Here is a 13,858-nt window from a genome sequence, read left to right as displayed (position 1 = left end):
CCATTTATCTATATTTCTGTTTTTGTGCTAGTGCCATACTGTCTCGATTGCTGTAGCTTTGTAGTATAGTCTGAAGTCATGGAGCCTGATTCCTCCAGCTCCATTTTTCTTTCTCAAGATTGCTTTGACTATTCAAGTTCTTTTGTGTTTCCAAACAAACTGTGAATTTTTTTGTTCTAGTTCTGTGAAAAATGCCATTGGTAGTTTGATAGGGATTGCATTGAATCTGTAGATCCTTTGGGTAGTATAGTCATTTTCACAATGTTGATTTTTCCAATCCAAGAACATGGTATAATATCTCTCCATCTGTTTGTATCATCTTTAATTTCTTTCATCAGTGTCTTATAGTTTTCTGCATATAGGTCTTTTGTCTCCTTAGGTAGGTTCATTCCTAGGTATTTCGTTCTTTGTGTTTCAGTGGTAAATGGGAGTGTTTCCTTAATTTCACTTTCAGGTTTTCCATCATTAGTGTACAGGAATGCAGGAGATTTCCCTGCATTAATTTTGTATCCTGCCAAATTCATCGATTAGCTCTAGTAGTTTTCTGGTAGCACCTTTAGGATTCTCTCTGTATAGTATCATGTCATCTGCAAACAGTGACAGCTTTACTTCTTTTCCGATTTGGATTCCTTTTATTTCTTTTTCTTCTCTGATTGCTGTGGCAAAAATTTCCAAAACTATGTTGAGTAATAGTGGTGAGAGTGGGCAACCTTGTCTTGTTCCTGATCTTAGTGGAAATGGTTTCAGTTTTGCTCCATTGAGGATGATGTTGGCTGTGGGCTTGTCCTATATGGCCTTTATTATGTAGAGGTAAGTTCCCTCTCTGCCTGCTTTATGGAGAGTTTTTATCACACATGGGTGTTGAATTTTGTTGAAAGCTTTCTCTGCATCTTGAGATGATCATATAGTTTTCCTCCTTCTATTTGTTAATATGGTGTATTACATTGATTGATTTGCGTATATTGAAGAATGCTTGCATCCCTGGGAAAAACCCTACTTGATCATGGTGTATAATCCTTTTAATGTGCCGTGGGATTCTGTTTGCCAGTATTCTATTGAGGATTTTTGCATCTATGTTCATCAGTGATATTGGCTTGTAGTTTTCTTTCTTTGTTACATCCTTGTCTGGTTTTGGTATCAAGGTGACAGTGGCCTCGTAGATTGAGTTTGGGAGTGTTCCTCCCTCTGCTATATTTTGGAAGAGTTTGAGAAGGGTAGGTGTTACCTCTTCTCTAAATGTTTGATAGAATTCGCCTGTGAAGCCACTGGGTCCTGGGCTTTTGTTTCTTGGAGGATTTTAAATCACCGTTTCGATTTCAGTGCTTGTGATTGGTCTGTTCATATTTTCTGTTTCTTCCTGGTTCAGTCTCGGACAGTTGTGCTTTTCTAAGAATTTGTCCATTTCTTCCAGTTTGTCCATTTTCTTGGCATACAGTTGCTTGTAGTAATCTCTCATGATCCTTTGTATTTCTGCAGTGTCAGTTGTTACTTCTTCTTTTTCATTTCTAATTCTGTTGATTTGAGTCTTCTCCCTTTTTTTCTTGATGAATCTGGCTAATGGGTTATCAATTTTGTTTATCTTCTCAAAGAACCAGGTTTTAGTTTTATTGATCTTTGCTATCGTTTCCTTCATTTCTTTTTCATTTCTTTCTGATCTGATCTTCATGATTTCTTTCCTTCTGCTAACTTCGGGGTTTTTTTGTTCTTCTTTCTCTAATTGCTTTAGGTGTAAGGTTAGGTTGTTTATTTGAGATGTTTCATGTTTCTTAAGGTAGGATTGTATTGCTATAAAGTTCCCTCTTAGAACTGCTTTTGCTGCATCCCGTAGGTTTCAGGTGGTTGTGTTTTCACTCATTTGTTTCTAGGTATGTTTTGATTTCCTCTTTGACTTCTTCAGTGGTCTGTTCGTTAAGTTGTGTATGGTTTAGCCTCCATGTGTCTGTAGTTTTTACAGATATTTTCTGTAATTGATATCTAGTCTCATAGTGTTGTGGTTGGAAAAGCTACTTGATACGATTTCAGTTTTCTTAAATTTACCAAATCTTGATTTGTGACCCAAGATATGTTCTATCCTGGAGAATGTTCCATGAGCACTTGAGAAGAAAGTGTATTCTGTTGTTTTTGAATGGAATGTCCTATAAATATCACTTAAGTCCATCTTGTTTAATAGGTCATTTAAAGCTTTTGTTTCATTATTTATTTTCATTTTGGATGACCTGTCCACTGGTGAAAGTGGATTGTTAAACTTCCCTACTTCGATTGTGTTACTGCCGATTTCCCCGTTTATGGCTGTTAGCATTTGCCTTATGTTTTGACGTGCTCCTATGTTGGGTGCAGAAATATTTACAATTGTTATATCTTCTTCTTGGATTGATCCCTTGATCATTATGTAGTGTCCTTCTTTGTCTCTTGTAATGGTCTTTGTTTTAAAGTCTGTTTTGTCTGATACGTGAATTGCTATTCCAGCTTTCTTTTGATTTCAATTTGCATGGAATATCTTTTCCAATCCTCTCACTTACAGTCTGTATATGTCCCTAGGTCTGAAGTGGATCTCTTGTAGACAGCATATATATGGGTCTTGTTTGTGTATCCATTCAGCCAGGCTATGTCTTTTGGTTGGAGCATTTAATCCATTTACATTTAAGGTAATTATCGATATGTATGTTCCTATTACGATTTTCCTAATTGTTTTGGGTTTGTTATTGTAGGTCTTTTCCTTCTCTTGTGTTTCCTGTCTGGAGAAGTTCCTTTAGCCTTTGTTCTATAGTTGGTGTGGTGGTGCTGATTTCTCTTAGCTTTTGCTTGTCTGTAAAGGGTTTAATTTCTCCATCAAATCTGAATGAGATCCTTGCTGGGTAGAGTAATCTTGGTTGTAGGTTTTTCCGGTTCATCACTTTAAATAAATATGTCCTGCCACTCCCTTTTGGCTTGCAGAGTTTCTGCTGAAAGATCAGCTGTTAACCTTATGGGCACTCCTTTGTATGTTATTTGGTTTTTTTCCCCTTTGTGCTTTTAATATTTTTTCCTTGTATTTAATTTTTGATAGTTTGATTAATACGTGTCTTGGCATGTTTCTCTTTGGATTTATCCTGTGTGGGACTCTGTGTGCTTCCTGGACTTGATTAACCATTTCCTTTCCCATATTAGGGAAGTTTTCAACTATAATCTCTTGAAATATTTTCTCAGTCCCTTTCTTTTTGTCTTATTCTTCTGGGACCTAATTCGAGTGTTGGTGCGTTTAATGTTGTCCCAGAGGTCTCTGAGAGTGTCCTCAATTCTTTTCATTCTTTTTTCTTTATTCTGCTTTGCAGTCATTATTTCCACTATTTTATCTTCCAGGTCACTTATTTATTCTTCTGCCTCAGTTATTCTGCTGTTGATTCCTTCTAGAGAAATTTTAATTTCATTTATTGTGTTGTTCATCATTGTTTCTTTGTTCTTTAGTTCTTCTGGGTTCTTGTTAAATGTTTCTTGTATTTTCTCCATTCTATTTCCAACATTTTGGGTCATCTTTACTATCATTATTCTGAATTCTTTTTCAGGTAGACTGCCTATTTCCTCTTCGTTTGTTTGGTCTTTTGGGTTTTCACCTTGCTCCTTCATCTGCTGTGTGTTTCTCTGTCTTCTCATTTTGCTTAACTTACTGTGTTTGGGGTCTCCGTTTTGCAGGCTGCAGGTTCATAGTTCCCCTTGTTTTTGTTGTCTGCCCCCAGTGGCTAAGGTTGGTTCAGTGGGTTGTGTATGCTTTCTAGTGGAGGGGACTAGTGCCTGTGTTCTGGTGGATGAGGTTGGATCTTGTCTTTCTGGTGGGCAGGTCTGCATCTGGTGGTGTGTTTTGGGGTGTCTGTGGCCTTATGATTTTAGGCAGCCTCTCTGGGAATGGGTGGGGTTGTGTTCCTGTCTTGCTAGTTGTTTGGCATAGGGTGTCCAGCATGCTAGCTTGCTGGTCATTGTGTTGAACTGGGTCTTGGCGTTGAGATGGAGATCTCTGGGAGGTTTTTGTCCTTCAATATTACATGGAGCTCGGAGGTCTCTGGTGGACCAGTGTCCTGAAGTCAGCTCTCCCACCTCAGAGGCACAGCCCTGATGTCCGGCCGGAGAACCAAGACCCTGTCATCCACACAGCTCAGAATAAAAGGGAGAAAAATAGAAAGAAAGAACAAAAAATAAAATAAAATAAAAGTTATTAAAATAAAAAATAATTATTAAACATAAAAAAATTAAATTAAAAAAGTAAAAGAAAGAAAGAAGAGAGCAACCAAACAAAAAAATAAATCAACCAATGATAACAAGTGCTATAAACTATGCTAAAGGCTAAAAACTATACTAAAAAAGCAAACAACAACAAAAAAGTACATGGACAGACAGAACCTAGGACAAATGGTAAAAGCAAAGCTGTACAGACAATATCACACACAGAAGCATACAGATATACACTCACAAAAAGAGAAAAGGGGAAAATACATATATATCATTGCTCCCAAAGTCCACCTCCTCAATTTGGGATGATTCGTTATCTATTCAGGTATTCCAGCTATTCAGGGTACATCAAGTTGATTGTGGGCATTTAATCCACTGGTCTGGATGATGCTGGGTGAAATTTTCCTTTCTCTTTATTTGCACAGCTCCTGGGGTTCAGCTTTGGATTTGGCCCCGCCTCTGTGTGTAGGTTGCGGGAGGGCGTCTGTTCTTCGCACAGACAGGATGAGGTTAAAAGAGCCGCTGATCTGGGGGCTCTGGCTCACTCAGGCCGGAGGGGAGGGAGGGGTACAGAGTGTGGGACGAGCCTGCAGCGGCTTCGGCCGGCGTGACGTTGCACCAGCCTGAAGCGCGCCGTGCGTTCTCCCAGGGAAGTTGTCCCTGGATCACGGGACCCTGGCAGTGGTGGGCTGCACAGGCTCCCGGGAGGGGCAGGTGTGAACAGTTACCTGTGCTCGCACACAGGCTTCTTGGTGGCGGCAGCAGTGGCCTTAGCGTCTCATGCCCATCTCTGGGGTCTGCGCTGATAGCCGTGGCTCATGCCCGTCTCTGGAGCTCCTTTAAGCAGCGCTCTTAATCCCCTCTCCTTGCGCACCAGGAAACAAAGAGGGAAGAAAAAGTCTCTTGCCTCTTCGGCAGCTCCAGACCTTTTCCGGGACTCCCTCCTGGCTAGCTGTGATGCACTAACCCCTGCAGGCTGTGTTCACGCCGCCAACCCCAGTGCTCTGCCTGCGCTCCCACCAAAGCCCGAGCCTCAGCTCGCAGCCCCGCCCGCCCTGGCGGGCGAGCAGACAAGCCTCTCGGGCTGGTAAGTGCTGATCGGCACCGATCCTCTGTGCGGAAATCTCTCCGCTTTGCCCTCTGCACCCCTGTTGCTGTGCTCTCCTCCGTGGCTTCTAAGCTTCCACCCCCCCATCACCCGCAGTCTCTGCCTGCGAAGGGGCTTCTAGTGTGTGGAAACCTTTCCTCCTTCACGGCTCCCTCCCACTGGTGCAGGTCCCGTCCCTATTCATTTGTCTCTGTTTTTTCTTTTGCCCTACCCAGGTACATGGGGAGTTTCTTGCGTTCTGGGAGGTCTGAGGTCTTCTGCCAGCGTTCAGTAGGTGTTCTGTAGGAGTTGTTCCACGTGTGCATGTATTTCTGATGTATTTGTGGGGAGGAAGGTGATCTCCGCGTCTTACTCTTCCGCCATCTTGAAGCTCCTCCCACCCACATCTTTAGAGCATGCTTGTGGTTGGATTCTGAATTGGCTTTTCTAGAAGTTTTGCATTTATCCAGAGTGTAAATGGTCTAAGGACCAAATATCCCCAGTTAGTGCTTGGCACCCTTGAGGGAAGCTCTGGTTAAATGGAAAATGCTGAGATTTCAGAGCCCCTTCTCAGAAAGAAGGTAGATTTAGTCCAGCATTGCCGGTTGTCTCCTTTGGTGTTTAGTCTGGTACTCAGCAGTGCTGAGTCAAAAGTAGGCCGTATCACGGCATCTGAGGAGGCTCCATCCCTACCTGGCAGGGGCTGGGAAGATTCAGGTAGGGATCCCAGACTGCTTTGGGAGCCCCTGAGAACTGAGGAAGGGACATTTAGTGGCCGACCTAGAGCCCAGCATGCCTTCCCCAAGCAAACGTTTCTGTTTGTATTATGACCTTATTATGAAGGCATCGCCTCCTTCCTGCTGAGTGTGTTCCCATTGACAGTGGGAGTGTGGGTCCCATCAGGAGCTAATGTAGACGTTCCCAGTCAGGATGCCTGCAGAGCCTTGGATGGGCTGCAGTGGCAGCCACAGATGAGAAGTCCATCACAGACATGCTTGCTTGTAGCTCTGGATCACATGCATTAAGCTATGAGTAATGTGATTATTTACACTTTTGCACGGAGCAGTGGCTGCTGCTTTTCCAAAGCAGCCATTACCCAGATTTGATTTCTTAAAAATTTCTGTAGGGTCAGGATGGCAGTATCACAAATATACTAATCCAGAGGAAGCTAGTGTTATTTATTTATTTAAATTCTTTTATCAGCTTACAGCAGCGGATGTACTGAGGTCAGTTAAAAAAAGCAGTGACTGGTCTTCCCTGGTAGCGCAGTGGTTGAGAATCCACCTGCCAATGCAGGGGACATGGGTTCGAGCCCTGGTCTGGGAAGATCCCACATGCCACGGAGCAACTAATAAGCCCGTGTACCATAACTACTGAGCCTGCGCTCTAGAGCCTGCGAGCCACAACTACTGAAGCCCGCATGCCTAGAGTCCGTGCTCAGCAGGAGAAGCCACAGCAATGAGAAGACCGTACACCGCGACAAAGAGTGGCCCCCGCTCGCCGCAACTAGAGAAAGCCTGCGTGCTGCAACGAAGACCCAACGCAGCCATAAATAAATAAATAAATAGATAGATAGATAGATAGATAGCAGTGACCATGTTTGGATATTTGGTGCATACTACATGCTGGACATTTTGCATCTATGTCCCAAGTAATCCTCCCAGTAATCCTAGTAGAGTGGGCACCATAGCCTTCATTTTACAGATGAAGAAACTGAAGCTCGAAAAGGTTGGAATGTTTACCCAGAATCACTTAGGCAGTGACAGTGGACATCAAGAGGAGTTACCAGTTAAGAAACTGCCATAGGCTTTTATGTTTGTTCATGTTTCAGATCCAGAAGCAGAACTATTGATTTCAGCTCCAAGCTGGGTTAAGAGCCGAGTTTTGTTAAAAGAGAGGTGTGTGAAACAGACATATGAGGCTTTGATGGGCAACACCAGAATAACCCATGCAGTGTTGTTCCCACATAATTCCAGCAGGCAGCCCTGACAAGGTACCTCCTATTCTAGCTGTGATTTACGTATCCTGCTGGTGAATCAGATGAGGCATCTGAGCATCGGATGCCTTATTAAATTGAGCCACAGTTTGGGTTTGTTGCAGGAGCTGTCACCGCCTTGTGGGTAAATGTATGATTTCTACTGTGAGCTCTGGGTCCTTCTCCTACCTGTTTTTGGCAGGGGCCATGGGCTGTGTGCTGGTGAGTGAGCTGAAGGTCACACCCTGCTTATTCCAGATCTTTCGTTCCTTAATAGGGTGCCAGGACAAAAGGAATAAATGAATGCTTACCCTATGTGCCAGCCCAGAGACAGGGTAATTAGAAGGGCTTGTGATTCCATTCAGCTGCCTGGAAAGGTTCCTAGTCATTGTTCTAGGTCATGGCCCAAGCGGTTCTTCCTTCTTATTCCCCATGTCTGGGCTGTGAGTACAGCTCTCAGTCTAATCTTTTGGTGCACGTAGATCTTATAGTGCTGTGTGAATTCATTTAGAAATGATTTTACCTCTCTGGCTAGAGTTGCCCCAACCGTGATGTTAGGGTAATGCTGTCTTCATTTTCCCTATCCCATAGAACTTTGAAGGAATGAATGAATGAAGAATGGGTAAATGGATCAATGAGGAGACAACATACAAACACATGAAGTAATACAGGTTATTTATTTTTTACATCTTTATTGGAGTATAATTGCTTTACAATGGTGTGTTAGTTTCTGCTTTATAACAAAGTGAATCAGTTATACATATACATATGTTCCCATATCTCTTCCCTCTTGCGTCTCCCTCCCTCCCACCCTCCCTATCCCACCCCTCTAGGTGGTCACAAAGCACCCAGCTGATCTCCCTGTGCTATGCGGCTGCTTCCCACTAGCTATCTGTTTTACGTTTGGTAGTGTATATATGTCCATGCCTCTCTCTCGCTTTGTCACAGCTTACCCTTCCCCATCCCCATATCCTCAAGTCCATTCTCTAGTAGGTCTGTGTCTTTATTCCTGTCTTACCCCTAGGTTCTTCATGACGTTTTTTTCTTAAATTCCATATATATGTGTTAGCATACGGTATTTGCCTTTCTCTGCCTGACTTACTTCACTCTGTATGACAGACTCTAGGTCTATCCACCTCATTACAAATAGCTCAATTTCGTTTCTTTTTATGGCTAAGTAATATTCCATTGTATATGTGTGCATCCATCATCAGATGAATGGATAAAGAAGGTGTGGTACAGGTTATTTTTTAATTGAAAAATAATAAAGTGGAAGCAGGAAGAAAAGTCTTATATTCCTCCAGCCATTGATAACCATTTTGACTTTTCTCTACTTCTTTTTTTGTGTTTTTTTCTTCTTATGGTGAATCATGGGCACTCTTTAAGGACAGTTGAGATACCTAGAAAATGTGACCGTGCAACTGGCTAAATGAGAAGATCGATTTTAATGAGCGGGACCCAGCGCTGCTTCATGCTTGTTGGTGGTCATGGCTGCCCCTTCTTTCTTCCCAGGCCTCTGAGGGGTGGGCTCTGGGCATGGGGAGGGTGTGGTTATCGAGTGGAAGAGATAGTTACATTGCATCGTTGGTCCTTTTTATTGCTTCTTGGTTTCTTTCTTCCCATGTTTTTGTATGTGACTTTTTAGGAGTCTCCACCTTTCACAAGAAGGTAATTTAGCTAAAGAATTAGATCTTGGAAATTTTTTTCAAAAGTTCTCTCTGAGTAGCATCATGTGAAAAAACCCAACTGGACTCTTTCTTTAACGCTCATAAGTTATTTAATAGGAAAGGGATTTTAAAGATCTAGGGCATAACTACTGTTTGTGTTCTTGCTGGGCTCTTAAAATTTGGAAGCAGAAATAAAACTCAAAGACAAAGCAGCTTCTTGCTTTGGTCTTCCTTGGATTCTTCCAGTACACGGTAGTCCTTGCTAGTCCGAAAATTGCTTCCACTTTATTTACACAGAGCTGTCAGGCGTATTTGATTTATTGTCTGACATATTTAGAATCATTGAATTTTAGGGCTGGAAGGGACCTGCATTGTTATTAACATTCCTCTTATTTTCCAAATAATAAATTAAAAGAAAGCGTAAAACTAAAAATATTACATGGCTTCTGCTGGCTGAGTACTCTTCCACAAGAAATAAATATGTCCTTATTGATGTGTGTTTTGTTACCATATAAATGGTGTAACCTGATAATTTTGCCCTGGAGCGTTTTGACTTTAAAAGATGGGTAAAAGGGAACCCTGGTTCCCTACCACTGTCCCCTGCAAACAAGAGTGGAACCTTTCAAAGGCTCGGTGAGAGCAAGAGGCCCTTAATTGTTATCACTGACTGCGGGTGGGGAGGGGGCACCTCCAGGGTCTTGGTTCCCAGAGCATGGTCACGTGGCATGGCCTTTGTTCTCAGGGATCTCACCTCCAAAGGGAGAGATGTTTATTTACTAAAGGAAGGTGGAGCAAGCTGGCAGTGTGTCTCTGCAGGACAGAGAGAGCGACAGGCACAGAGACTAGGTGGTTGCAGTTGTGGCCCATATGACTTACACATGTTCGTAACAGGTGGCATGGGGACGCTTGCTGCTTGGAAGGGCCAGGATGTGAGCTGGCTCTTGTCCCTGGGGTGGCATGCCATGGGTCAGTGCGTCTTCTCTAGACATAGTGTCATTGCTCAGCCTTCCAGCTGGAGTGGACGGATCACAGTGATGCCAGTGACCGGCCACAGCAGCTACAGGATTTCTGGTTGCAGAGCAGATGGCAGACCTAGTGGTGTGGCCGTGGTGGGTTGGAGACCCTGGGCAGAGCCGGCAGATGTCTCCCATTGTCCTGTCTCTGTGGCTGCACCTGGGCTCAGGCTTCCTCTCCTGTTGCCTGAGCTGAGGGCTGCTGCAGCAAAGAGTCCTGCTCATCGCAACTGCTGGCTCCTTGTCCCACCTACTCCACGTTCCCTGCCTGGAAAACTCCTTGTCCGTCCAGACCCAGCGTAAGTCCCAGTGCTTCAGTAGAGTCAGTCCTGGTTCCCTGGAATCGTTGGTGGCTTCCTCCTCTGTGTTCTGTAGCTATTTTCTTTTCATAATGAGCACATTGCCTGGTACTATTATGCCTTCATCTGCTGACATTTCTGGTTCCCTTTCCCCTGGCCAGACTGTGGGCTTCTGAGGGTAAGGGCTGGGTGTTCTTCGTGTCTGTTTTCTGGCACAAAGGCAGGTGTGCAACAAATGCTGTAGGTGATAATTGTGCTCACGTAGAATGAACTTCTTCACTGGTGTCCTTGCTTTCAGTTGGGCTCCTTCGGAAAGTACTGGTGTGATGGGATCCACCTTCAAGTCCGCCCACCTCCAAGTGGCTCCTTAGTGCCTGGAGATTAGGCGTGGATATCTCTTCAGGCACGGAGGTCCTCGAGCCTCCGCCCCCAACGTCCTTGCAGCTTCGACCTTGCTCTGTCTCTGTGGGTGCCCCAGGCCCTCACTGAACATGGACAGATTATGGAAACAGCCCTGGAGGGCAACAGGACAGCTAGATGTTCACAGAGTACACAGATCCCCATTAGTCAGGGACTCACGCACACTGATCTTGGTATGAGGACGGTTCTCTTATAGCTTCTCTGGACTCTCTGTCTTGTCATACGACGTAAGTACATCATCTACCTGTCCGAGTGGCCAGGTGAGCAAGTTCCCAAGTGTGGAGCCTGGCTGAAGTACTTTGGGATTGTTTCTCTAAGTCTCCTGAGTCTACCAGGCATCATCTATTTGGCAGTGCTGGGCGTGAGAGACTGGGTTACACCCATCATAGAGTTGCATAAGTGCTTGTTGAGTGAGAGGAAAATTAGCCCATCTGCATGGTCCAGGATTGGTTGGACCCAGCAGACTTTGGGAGTGTGGGTCCTATGGAGGGTTTTCAGTCAGTGTGAGAGGATTGTTCTACCCTCATGGCAAGCCCTAGTTATAGCAGTGGCTGTACCTCAGACAGGGCACACTCCGCCTTCCCTGTGGAAGCTTTGCCAGTGATCACAGAGGGAAATTGTGTCTTGGGAGTGTGGGTCTATTTGGCAGGCTTGTCTACCCTGGTGACCTCTTACCACGGGGGAAAGAAGTTCAGAAGTTGCAGGTTTCAAATGAACCCTCTCAGATTCTGATGGTGACATCGTTGCTTTGAAGTGGACAAAAGACCTTGACCAGATTGATTTCTGGGGCTTTGGTAAGGAGCATCTGCTGTGTACATGGTCCAAGGGCCAGAGCTTCAGGATGCAGAGGAGGGCAGGCAGGGAGGCTGCTAGGATGCTTTTAGGGGCACAGTGAGGGAGTTTTTATTGCTAACTTTCCCAAATGTTCCTTCCAAGAGAAGAGGCTGAATGGTAGGGCTGGGAGGAACCGCAGCAGGCCTTGCTGTGCAGCTAATGAAAATTTCATGCAAAATCTGTGGTCATGGCTTCTCAGAGAGATGGGTGGTGCCGAAGCCACCACGTCCTCTGTGCAGTGGCTTGATGTCGGCATTGAATGCTCCACTTTGAAGTGGGCCCCAGAGAGTGTGGTGGCAGACAGGTGTGGTGGCAGTGCTTGGTCCAGAGCCCACAAAGTGCTCCTCAGGGGGGCTTGTTCCTGAGGCTGCTGTCATCAGTGCTGCTGGCCACGATTCTGAAGCCCAGGGAACCATCTGGGGTACGGGGTGGTCAGGACATCCGGATGTCCTGACTGCTTTCTTGGGGCCAGGCACAGGACAGATGAACCTGCTGTCCAAGCTCACAAAGAACCGTGAGGCAGGTGTTTGAATCCCCCCTTTCACAGACGGGGAAGCTCAGGCTCAGATGTACTAAGGGTCAATGCAGTGGTAGAGGGAGCCTCTTGGGAGGCCTCAGGCCTCTGTGCTCATCTCCGTCCCTTGGCATCTCCTGCAACCATCGTGTTCCATCTCCAATAGGGAACAAGCCCCGTGTTGTCTCCCAGGGTCTCCAGTCTTCACATACCTCACTGGTCCTCCCTTCACATGGTGCCATTAACGCGGTGTGGAGCGGTTAGAGCATGAGCTTCGGAGTCGGGCAAAACTGAGTTCAAATCCTCCTGCTTCTCGCTAGCTGTGTGACCTTATATAGAAATGCGATCTCTCGAAGCTTGCTTTCCCAGCCATGTCATCGGGGTGCTGATCGTGCCTGCCTCACACGGTTATCATATGAGTTCAGTGAGCTAGAACACAGCTGGCTTGGACGGCGCCTGGCGCGTGGGGAACACTCGGAAAATGGTAGCTGCTGTTATTCCTATATGATGAACGTTAACGTTGCTATCAGTATCACTTGGATATTTTGGACTGGATTTCAACTTTTTCATTTCAACTTCACCTTGATGCAGGTCCTGAATCTTGCATCCGATTTATGCCAGCCGTGGTGAGCCAAGTCATGAAGTCTGTGTGTTCCTTGCAGTGACTTGGGGTGTTAGCAGATGTGGGGCGAGGCTGTCGGGCAGGGGTCCACCTGTCCTCCTTGGTCGATCCCTCCAAGGTCTTCTGCCGTCATCCCTGCTGGTGCCAGGTTCCCGTTACTGCCCCAGTTTAAGTTACACAAAGGGAGTTGCCCATTTCACTTTCCTTGGAAACCTCCAGGTCACGGAGCCTGAAGTTCTGAGTCAACAGGGAATTAATTGGGGAGTTGCAGCCCAAGACTCTGGTGTAAAAGAAGCAACAGAGATTGAATGGTTCTTTCTTCATAGGAGGTGCTCATTGAGTACCTGTCGCAAGATGGGCATGTGCTGGGCTCTGGAGGTGTGGAGGTGAAGATGTCCCACCCCTGGCCGTGGGGACTGCTGGCTGTGTGGTTGAGTGGCAGGAGAGTGGTCGGCCACTGCAGAGCAGTTGCGTCAGTGCTCTGTGTAGACCACACGGCTGAGACGTCTCTGATGTGGAGGGATTGGGGACGGGGAGGTTTGCGCTCAAGGAGCATCGTCTAGTCTAAACTGGGATTTGATAGAGCAGCAAATGTTCATCAGAGAAGGGCGAGGAAGGGTATTTCAGGCACAAAAGGAGCAGCATGGGCAGAATTTCAGAGCTCGAAGGAAGCATGGCTGTTGCAGAACCAAGAAGTGGTTCTTGTGGGGCTGGAGCAAAGCGTGTGGGCTGGGGTGTGGCTGCAGGGGGACTGGAGGATTCAGCAGGGACTGTGCCTTGCAGGGCCCCGTATGCTGCTCCCGGGCTTGGCCTTTGCCTGGGAGCTGTGGGGAGCAACTCGAGTATTTGATACCGGGGGCTGATGAGGGCAGGCATCCCTTCAGAGGGTCCCCGTGGGAGCAGCATGGAGAACAGCCTGAGCAGGGTACAGGGAGTAGAGGCTGGCTGGGCACATGGTGGTGACCTGAGGGGCAGCTGGGGGGCCCGACTGAGGGAGAGGCTGTGGTTGCAGAGAGTGGGAGGTGTGACAGATCCAGGGAGGGAGGGGGCCTGGTTGATGCCTGAATGGCAGAGGGAGGGAAGAGGGACCAGTCCAGCCTGGATCCTGGCCTGGCCAGCAGAGCGCCCAGAGGTGCCGTGTACTGAGCCCCAGAGGTGTTGAGGCCAGACCTGACAGTGGAAGGTGAATTTAACTCTGGAAAGCTCCGGAAGCTGGGGGAAGGGAGG

The 13,858-nt window shown here is 46.2% G+C and overlaps 1 protein-coding gene across 2 annotated transcripts in view; it reads left to right on the top strand.

The window, feature by feature from the left end:
• The window catches only part of SPOCK1 (SPARC (osteonectin), cwcv and kazal like domains proteoglycan 1), a 558,187-nt gene that overhangs the window by 245,388 nt on the left and 298,941 nt on the right, over nt 1–13,858 (top strand). The window lies entirely within an intron of this gene.

Source organism: Phocoena phocoena, chromosome 3 (genome assembly GCF_963924675.1).
Source record: "Phocoena phocoena chromosome 3, mPhoPho1.1, whole genome shotgun sequence".
Lineage (NCBI taxonomy): Eukaryota > Metazoa > Chordata > Mammalia > Artiodactyla > Phocoenidae > Phocoena > Phocoena phocoena.
The sequence above is the reverse complement of the archived record's forward strand: the minus strand, read 5'-3'. Positions and strand labels throughout refer to the sequence as shown.